The 10,662-nt window shown below is 35.8% G+C and overlaps 2 long non-coding RNA genes and 1 pseudogene across 4 annotated transcripts; 1 reads left to right on the forward strand and 2 right to left on the reverse strand.

Annotated features, from left to right (window-relative positions):
• The window catches only part of LOC129437111 (protein NLRC3-like), a 433,660-nt pseudogene that overhangs the window by 136,458 nt on the left and 286,540 nt on the right, over nucleotides 1-10,662 (reverse strand).
• Nucleotides 7,902-10,557, reverse strand: LOC129427744 (uncharacterized). Of its 3 annotated transcripts, none has more exons than XR_012367927.1 (8): nucleotides 10,496-10,557; nucleotides 10,214-10,370; nucleotides 9,629-9,688; nucleotides 9,488-9,532; nucleotides 8,675-8,747; nucleotides 8,511-8,564; nucleotides 8,109-8,280; nucleotides 7,902-8,002 (listed from the first exon to the last, which is right to left on the reverse strand). It is a non-coding gene; the product is annotated as an uncharacterized lncRNA (long non-coding RNA). The 3 variants fall into 3 exon arrangements; XR_012367928.1 differs by lacking the exon at nucleotides 10,496-10,557 and adding an exon at nucleotides 10,473-10,487; XR_012367926.1 differs by having other exon boundaries at nucleotides 10,214-10,545.
• Nucleotides 8,688-10,221, forward strand: LOC129427745 (uncharacterized). The gene is made up of 3 exons (XR_008638728.2): nucleotides 8,688-8,765; nucleotides 9,641-9,738; nucleotides 10,073-10,221. It is a non-coding gene; the product is annotated as an uncharacterized lncRNA (long non-coding RNA).

Raw genomic sequence — 10,662 nt, forward strand, 5'->3', positions numbered from 1 at the left:
TAATGTTGTTAATAAAAGAAATGCTGAATAGCAAAAACCACCTTTGAAGGTTGTCATGTTGTCTTATTATATTTGTTTTAGCTTAATTTGTGCCTCTTATTATGTTGGTCAGTTGAATGTTAATTAGATACTATCCATGTTCAGTAAAAATAATTTGATGCAGAAATAAACTAGCTAATAGAACAACTGTATAGTGTTGTAAACTGTTTAATATCGGTATCGGCATCGGTATCGGCCAGAAGTTGTCTGTTTAAATCGGTATCGGTATCGGCCCAAAAAAATCCTATCGGTGCATCCCTAATATATATATATATATATATATATATATATATATATATAATGTTTGTGTATATGTACATGTGTATACATATGAATGGCCCCTACGCTAATTGGGTTTTGTTTTTCTTTCTTCATGTCTTGTCCTCGACCGAGGACAATGAGACAAACAGACCCAGTTCCGGTAAATGTGAAAGTTGGCACACCTCTGACCCACCGGCAGACCTTCAATGTGATGCTCAGCTGATGCATGACCAACGACCACCAGCAGAACGCCCTTACCTCCGCCTAATCTCCTAAATCGTTTCAATGTATATATAAATATATCCCCCAAGGGTTTTTCCCTCCTAGGACTTTTTTTTACTTCCCCTGGCTAAGCCTGGGTTTTTTTCTCCTAGGGGGTTTTTCAACCCGGGGAGGCAGCCTTCTTAGGCTTAACTTAGCACCTTCCTCTTTACGTTACATTAGCAATACGCACGCTTACAATGTTGATTCATAGCCACAGCATATTTAGCTGCTTGTGCTATCGTGTATTATGTTGTGCTATCTGTCGTTTTTCTGTGCTTTCCACTGCTTCTATTAATGTAAAGCTGCTTTGAAACAATCACCAATTGTGAAAAGCGCTATATAAATAAAATTGAATTGAATTGAATTGAAATATCTAGGCCTATGGATGGACTGTAAATTAACATGGAAAAAACATATAGAACAAATTGAAAAGAACCTGGTTCTTAACTTAATGAGATGTATAGTTGGGCAGGAGTGGGGAGCAGATAGACAGGCATTGATGGGAGTTTATTATGCTCTGCTTCGGTTCATATTAGATTATGGGTGTATTCTATATAAGTCAGCATCTCAAACACAACTAAAGAGACTTGATGTCATACAATCTAGGGCTTTTATTTTAGGGGCTGCTAAAACCACACCAATAGCTGCTATGCAGGTGGAGTTGTCTGAAATGCCTTTACATTTAAAATTATCAATGGCATATTGGATTAATTTAATGGGTCACTCACAATAAAGATAATTTAGCTAGGAACATTCTAGAAGAAAGTTGGGAAACTAGACAGATAAAGGGATCAGGTTTTGCATGGAAAGCTAATATATGGGCAAAAGAAATGAACCTGGATAAAAGAAAGTATGGACCAACTATTACAATATCACCAATTCCACCTTGGTTTTTTAGTGAACCACAAATAGACCTCACAATACATGAAAAAATGCAAAAGGGAGAAAGTGGAGGTGATATACAAACAATGGCAATAGATCATATTAAAACTGTTCATTATTCATTCGTTCACATTTATAATGATAGTTAGGGATCACTGGTGCAGCCTTTTATGTCCCAGAGTTAAAGTATGGAAATAAAGGGAGATTAACTAATGGAACGTCAGTGTACACTGCAGAGTTAGTGGCTATACAAATGGCTCTACAATGGATTGAGGAAACAAGGACAGTATCTGTTAAGGAGGTGTTAATATTCTCAATGGCGTCTCTCTTAAGTCTTCAAACTTTTAAATCATGCAGAAATTATATATTAACAGAAGTTTTTATTAGTTTATTTAGACTAAAGAATGAGGGAATATTGGTGAGGTTTGTTTGGGTACCAGCCAATGTTGGGATTCAGGGCAATGAGGTGGTAGATCAAATGGCTAAAGAAGCAGTTCAATTAAATAATATCAATGTAACAGAAAGTTTGAGTAGGGTAGAAGGGAAATCGCTTATTAAACAAGCATGTAAAGATATGTGGCAGATATCTTGGGACTCATGTTTGAAGGGAAGACATTTTTATAACATACAAAGTAAATTAAAGGGCGTTTTGCAGGTAAAATTTTTCAACGAATTTGTGCAATTTGCTTGTTGATAATAAACATTTAAACTGTTATCCATTGTATTTTATGTTGTTGGGTATCACAAAACCCGAAAAAGTATGAAAAAGTACAGCAATTTGCAATGATTCTCCTTTCCCTCACAACGCACTGTATGACGTCACGCTGGGGAGAGAATTGACCAAAGCCGCTTTGAGAGCATTGAGAATGACTATAGAAAGAGGAGTAAAGTACAGTTCTGATAGCGCAGATAATAGATAAATACATACATACATACATACATACATACATACATACATACATACATAGATAGATAGATAGATAGATAGATAGATAGATAAGATAGATAGACAGATAGATAGACAGACAGACAGATGGATAGGCTAGTATAGAGAGATAGGCAGACAGCCAGATAGCATAACGTTAGCATATCTTCGTGTAGAAAGTAAACAAACAATTAACATACTCGTGCATGCTGGCTTGAGGGGGTCCATGATCTTGCCTGAAATGGGTGTAACTTTATGCGATCTTCAGCACAAACGGTTTTGGCAGCATGTCTCTAATCCTGGAAGGTGAGTGAAGCACGTCACGTCTGTTCGCGGGGACCAGCGACCCAAACGCACTCACTTTCTTACAGCCAGTAGCGGAATGGCAATCGAGAGAGTCGGGACTTTCCCGGGCCGATCTGATAATAGTTATACATTTCGAGTTATATTAGCAACACCGTCTGGCGGCGTGATGTGCGCCGGTTCCCGCAGCTCGCTGGTCAAACTGTGCAGGCAGCCTCTCTGCTCAATAAAGTATATAAAAGTGCTCAACCTGTTCGGCAGGTCCAAACATGTACAGGATTTATAAAAATACGGTGATCAATGAGCGGTTCCTCCTCAAATGGCTTAGCCTGTCGTGATGTAAAAAGCCGCCGAACGCCTGTTTATTACAGTATGTATGCGGTCGGATCCGAGTGTGCTGCAGCTGCTGAATGCTGCTGCGTATGATCGTGTGATTCGTTATAATCGCATAAACAATATAACAAAGCATCCTTTTATTTCACAAAACAATATATTTGAGATATTATTTGATAGACTAGTAAATGTGGATTAAGGATGTTTAAAAATCTGTAGCCTTGTGGTCAGGACATGAATGGATCAAATCAGCAGATTTGCGAAGTTTTATTTAGCAACGTAACTTTGCAACGTAACTTTGCAGTATAACACATTATATATTTCCTACGATGTATATATGATTTCCAAATTATATACGTAAGTATTAAACAGCAATAAATGTCTCATCTATCTCTATGGCTCTGGCTTAGTCTGTCTCCACTTCTCCCCAACGTGACGTCATCGCAGAATTGCGTTAAAAAAACCGTTAATACCAAAAACGTAAAAAAGTGGTCTTTAAGACCATTTTTGAGACATTTTAAAAATTATACACATATCTTGAGTGATTTATGTACCCATTAATCGACAGTGGTGGTTAACCTGCAACATACACTTTAAAGCAAAGTAATATAAATCATAATATAAGTAGGAAGGAATATATAATATTTACGAGATTAAGAATGGGACATACTAGGCTCAATGCAAATAATTACATCATAGGTAAACACAATACAGGTCTATGTGATGGGTGTCAGGAATTGGAGACAGTGGAACATGTTTTAATGAAATGTGTGAAATATCAGCAGGAAAGAATATTGTATATTGGAGAAGTACAAGAAATGGGTATTACAGAATTGACAATGGGTAATATTTTAAATGAAGGGACAAATACGGGTAGGCTAATAAGGGCAATAAAGAAGTTCTTAAAAAAACATAGCGGTAATTAATAGAATTTAATCAGATTCATGCAGAGTATCTTTGTCACACTCCAGTACAGTAGGTGGCGGTATGAACCTTTACAGTTGGTTTGCAACCCGCCAGTAAACCCACAAAAGAAGAAGAAGAAGACTATGGGTTTGGTTGTAAGGAGTGTGGTCTGGGAAGTTTAACTGCAATAACCCACTGTGCAAAGTGACGTCAGAATGACGTCTTTTTCATGTAATTTTTGGACGTCCGAATTCAGTAAATAAAAGGGGTTGTTTTGTAACGCCAGGCGACGTCTTTTTTGCGACGTCTTCTGCACGTCTAAATGTTTACATCCGTAGGACCTCCATGTAAGGAAAAAAGACATGAAAAAAGCGAAAAGAAATGATTGTCTCCGCACTTCACCCATCCATTGGGACAACGAACGCTTCAGTCATTTCCTGCCGGCCGTGGGTTTCGAACCACCGATCTCTGGGTTACAAGCCGGTCTTGCTAACCACTCAGCCACATGGCCACACGACCGCAACATTATGAGAATAGGTGAGAATATTTTCATGTTAAATTGTTAGTATGGTCATATATTTTAATATAACGAACTACGCATTTAATTACAGATTTTTAATTGTACATTTAGATTAATTTGTATATAAATAAAGAGAGCAGAAAACACAGTACTGTATAAAATAATATAGACTATTCGTAAGTATTAATCATATTGGTACAATAATGCTGATATTTGTAAATAGAAATTTTTTTATAGGCCTAATCATGTAATATAGACATAGGCCTGTCATAGACGTCCAAATGACCTTTAAAATATTTCCCAGTTCAAACGTCAAATGTTGCCCGTAAATATGACGTCCAAATGACGTCCAAAAAATTACCCAGTTCAAACGTCAAATGTTGCCCGTTAATGTGACGTCCAAATGACGTCCAAAAAATTACCCAGTTTAAACGTCAAATGTTGCCCGTAAATATGACGTCCAAGTAGGGTCATGGTTGGACGTCCAAATAGTGGACCTAGTTTGGACGTCGAATAGATGTCCAGAATTGGTCATGGACCGACGGACCCAATATAGACACGATCTGCACGTCTATTTGACGTCCTGTGTTTAGTGGGAAGGCTGGTGAAAAATATTTGTAAAAATAAAGGGAAACACTACATGAATTATTGTGTGTTCTTGCATTTTGTTCTTCTAGGAAATAGTGTCAAACTTTAAGCAAATAAACTATAAGACTTAAAAACTAGAACAAAACACAGCAGTAACAAACTTAGACTTAACAAAACAAAAATTCCATAACACCTTCCTGATGTGTACACAGATGTTAAATTGCCGGCAATGCACAATACAAGTGATATGGTGGTATGTTTTCAAGTCCAGGGGCCCGTTTCAATGAGGAGGTTCAACCAACTCTGAGTTTAAACTTGAACTCTGAGTTGACTTACTCTGAGATAGGAAACTCAGAGTTTTTGGTTACAGAAAAGCTGATCTGAGTTAGTTCAATTGACTCTGAGTAGGTTGACTCTGAGTTAAGCGCGTGCACAGCCACAATGAAAAGCCATCATCAATGGAGCTCAGATATTACGATTTACCATGGCAACAGCGCGTAAAGAGGTCTTAATCATTTTTACTACTAAAACTGAATGTGTTACTGCAAGTGTACAGCAACTACGAGCATATATTTTAAAGAAAAGAGTTGTTTTTGTAAATTGCTACTCTAGTAAATGCGTACATTTAATTTTTCATCACAGTTAAAATATCCGAAGTAAATAAACTGAGGACTGTACGTTATTATATTCATTTACATGCAGATGCAATCCCATGGACAAAAAGATGACAGTAGCTCAGCTAAAAATGAAATCAAGCATAATACTTTGTAATTATAAGGCTACGAACTTTACAAATGTTTGTCATGAATAAAAAAAAATTAGCCGAACCAGGATTCGAACTCCGATCGCTGACAGTACATCTGCCCTAACTTCTGCACACAGCACTACCCACTAGACCAGTGATTCCCAACCAGGAGTACGCGTACCCCAGGGGGTACGTGAAGAGTTTCCAGGGGGTACGCGAAAAGATTTACATTTTGCTTTGATCTCATTTACTTTTAATAAAAATGTTTTCATTGTCCAGTTATTGACCTACGATTGATTTTTGTGAGGAAAGCATTGTAAAAAGGACAACTTTGTAATTTTAATCTTATCATTAATATAATTAGCCGTCAAGAGTAAATGCGCTGCATGATCCAAAACGCAATAGCGATGTCCAACTCAAGAACGATCTGACTATTTTTAATGAACCTGAAAAGTTTCTAAAGACACAAAGTTTATTAACTATAATTAATGTTTAAATAATGTTATAATATTCATTCCCGCTGCCATTGCATTTTCAAATTATGCAAAAAAAACTTTTGCATTGTTTTTGGCTAACATATTTTGTCCCGTATGATGTCTTATGTCCCAGATAGCACACGTACGTCTCAGATACGCATCTGCGAGGTAATCACTCAGATTTCCATTCCGTCTTGAAAACGTATTATAAAGGTCGTTTGCCCATATGAATTACGTATCTGAGACGTATGAGCCCAGCCGTTTTGAAGACGCTTTTAAGATCTTTTCAAGACGCTTGATATTTAGAATGATGTTAGCAGATGTATCTAAGATATTTCCAAGATGTTTCTTAGATCTTTATAAGAGCTTTATTCGAGCTCTTTCTAAGATGTTTCTGAGAGCTTTAAAAGACGATTAAAAGATCATTAAAAATAAATTGCTCTAAACTACATCTTCTACACAGTTATACACAAATATTATTACAAAATATCATTTACAACAATTAAAACAGTATTTTCAATAAAAAAGGCAGTTGATTGCGTAAAATTTATTAAAATTAGACAAAGGAAAACATGCATATTTACACGATCTTATGCAAAAAAGCAACGTTTTTCTCTAACATACAAAGAAACACAACATCTTTAAAATAATCAAATGCTTCCTCGGGCAAAGAACATCTTGGATGGATTTTCTGTGTCTCCTTCAGTGGTAGACGGACTTCATCTGCAGCTGCATTCTAAAAGAAACCATAACAAAAAAAGAGGAAAAATTAATTTTACAAACTATGTCATATGTTTTATTTGTTTCCTCAATATAACTCTGATTAGGATGTCAAACAAAGATAAAATCATCCTAAAGTGTATTTATCGTTATATATCGTGTATATTATTAATATGAGCGTCTTTGCGTTAAATTCGTGCTTCACCACGCCATGCACTTTATCGACGTCGCAATGCAAAAGAAGAAGGGCAAGAAAGAAACCTGTCCTTTGTCTGCCGATTTAGGGAACATTTGTTTAAGGTATGTAGTAATAATACATTTTAATAATGCTGAGTGTGGGATCAGTTAACTAGAAATTTCGTTGATAATAAGCAATGTATGTACAGTAACTACACGTATGTACAGTAAGTTCACGTTAGATATTTTATGCACGTGTCTGTGGTTATTTTAGGTTGTTGATAGTTAATTTCACTTATAGTTTGAGCCTCGTGTAAATTTCTTAAAAAGCTGTAATTATTTTATAAAACATATTGGGGCGGTTTGCCGGACAGGGATTAGACTAGTCCTAGACTAAAACATTTTTAAAAGCTGTTCAAACTGAAAACAACGTGCTCTGACATATCTTTACATGCATAATTTCCCTTTGTTTTGCTTTAAAATGCACACAAGTAATGTTTTTAGTAAGGCATGTTTATTAAAACGAGTTATTTTTCCTAATTAAACTAAGGCCTAGTCCTGGCTTAAGCTAATCCCTGTCCGGGAAACCGCCCCATTATGTTTGCTGTCAAGACTGATATTTATTTATATATATTTATTGACGTTGATATGTAAACTTAACCTACTCAGTTGTACTTGACTAATGCAATAATGACAGGTCCACCAGTTTAGTTTAAGTATATTGTAAAACATTTGAACATAACAACATTTGGACATAACATACACACATTGTTTCTGCCTGCATCAATTTAGTTGTATAGCTGCATTGCTGGTTAACAGCTCTGAGCAGATTATCCATGTTCTTCTTTTGTGTAGCTGCTCACCTTAAACAGATACAGTACATTGAAGTAATGTTTAAAACAAATTAAGCCCTATAATATTGTTTATGTTTACAATAATTGGTGAAAAGTTTGACGGATAGGTTCTTACCATTCTCTATATAAGCCCCTCTGTTAACTTTTGTTCGAGCTTGTCTAGATCTTTTATCAGTCTAGAAAGATGTTGGAGAAAAGACATCATCCTCTTCTATACTCTCCATCTGTAATTGGGCTAACAACTGGACCAGTGAATGCAGGTGACTCCAATATTGTCTTGTTTACAGCTGCAATATCAAAAAATAATTGAATTGAGGCTTTTTATATACATTTAGTATTTTTTATTAAAAATCATAATGAGCATATGTGTACATTGATTTAAAACAGTACTCAAGACTGTAGATTTACTGTGAGGTTTTGAATGTTGGACGGATTATCAGACCTGCATCTGCCTCAGACATGTTGATGTTTAGCTAATGACGATTTTAAATACATTTTTTTTTTTTATGTAAATTACTCTCCATTCGACCTTGCAGGTCACACCATGGTCTCAAGAGTGAAAAAGAGTGCTCTATGGATTGAACAGAAAAGGTAGTATTACACAGTGTTATGTTGTATTTAAATGCCATGAACAATGCGTTTATATTTTCTTCCTAATTATGTCAACAAATGCTCTTTTACCTTGCATGGTACTTGAATCAAAACTCCAACCATCTGTAGGAGGGTCTGGATGGATAAAGGATGCCCACTGGAGCTGGAAATGATGGATCAGGTCATTTTCATTTGTCACATTTACAAAGAAGCGCACTCTAAGGCTTGCGTTACCCTGTCTGTGGCAAAGTATTGGGAGGCCTCATTCTAATAAACATGTTTATTTATTCCAGTATGTCCAATCAAAACAAATATAAATGCTATACCATAAAATACCACTACAAAGAGTTTTGTTTTGATTTTTGTTGCAACAGTTTTGTAAGTGCCTTTTTCTGTTCCGAAATGACTACAGCTTCTTGTACAAGTCATCGATAGGTTTAGGTGGTGAGTTTTTGGCTAAAAACCTTTGAGTCATATCAAAGGTGTTAGCTGAGTAGTTAAGGTCTGGGCTTTATTCAGACGAGTCAAAGTTCTTCCACACCAGACTGAATCACTCATTTTCTGTTTGAACCTTACTTTGTTTGTAGGGTCATTCTTAAGTTGGTATTGAAAAGGGCCCTGCCAAAACTCTTGCTATAAATTTAGCATCAAACGTTTTTTCTAGAATATCATATGCTGTAGCATTAAGATTTGTGCTCATGGAAATAAGTAAAGTATTAAAACCTGTTTATTAGAAGGAGGCGTCGCAATAGTTATGTCTATATAGTTTATGTTTAACAAGCCAAAATAACTAGGGCTGCTTCTTTTTAAGAACTTTTGGGTATTTTTAAATCAGCCAGAGGAATAATGTACTGCCATAATTTCGTAATGATCAAAAGTGAGGTCAGATTCTTGTTAACCTACTGTGTTCTTTCTTGATGGTTAGCCGAGGGTCCCAGGACAGAAAATCTGTTTCGTATGGATCAGAGTCAGACATTAACATCTATTATGTAATATCTAGTGATATGTTTTCTTAGATAATGCTGTGAACAAATGCTCTTTTACCTTGAATATTAGGTGGATCCACACTTTAACCATCTGTATGATAATCTGCACCCACTGGAGCTGTAAATGGTGATGGGACACACTTAGCATGCGTAAAAATTTCAATCCAGGTAGTGCCAGCAATTTGCACAAAAACGTATTTGTGTTTTATTTAGCTACTTTAAATTTATATTTAACATTTTTAAGTTTTTCTGTAAATAAAATGAACACTCTGAAATGAACATTTGCTTATATCAAACTTTTAGATGCAGAATTCTTTGCTCCTGTAAAAAAGCTCTTGGTTTTGAGTATGTAGCTTTATTAAAGTGTATTATTTATTCAGTAGTCCCTAAATAAATGACACAATGTTGCAGTTGCAGATGTTTCACAAAATACATACCAATAATGCAGTGAACACCATAGAAATGTTAACATATAATTAAAAGTCTCATGCTTTACATCCAGAACATGATGCACGATGGGATGCACAAAGTGATATTTGGACGCAGCCTCAGTCTGTCAGATCAAAGAGACATACAGAATGCACAGAGCAGTGGGACTCCATGAACACAGTTCAGAACCACTGGTGTAACTTATTATGCTTACCTGACTCATGCAGAATTCTTGCCTGGTGTTTGGTCCCCCCTTTCTCTGGCTTGTGTCTCCATCATCATTACACTCTTGTCAGTTTAATAGTATCGTCTACGTACCAGGACTTTGTTACTCAGCTGTCCCTTCTCCTTCAAGCTACATTTTGGTCAAGCTGCAACAAGTTGGAATACATAATTATTAACGTTTAAGGATTTTGATGTATGAAATATGTAACAAAAGCAAAAAATGAACAGACATTCTATTAAGAAATTACCTTTTTGTTGTTTGTTTACTGACCTTTCAACCATATTGCATTTATAATTGATCATCATACCTTTGGTCTACTGTTAACAGGCTAACTGTAGAAAACTTTGAACAAAGTCAAAAAAAAGAGAGAAAAAAATTATAAATGCTGAATGTGTCTCATCTTAAATACATTGTTGTTGTTTTTTTCATTGAATTTG

The sequence above is a fragment of the Misgurnus anguillicaudatus genome, chromosome 24 (genome assembly GCF_027580225.2).
Source record: "Misgurnus anguillicaudatus chromosome 24, ASM2758022v2, whole genome shotgun sequence".
Lineage (NCBI taxonomy): Eukaryota > Metazoa > Chordata > Actinopteri > Cypriniformes > Cobitidae > Misgurnus > Misgurnus anguillicaudatus.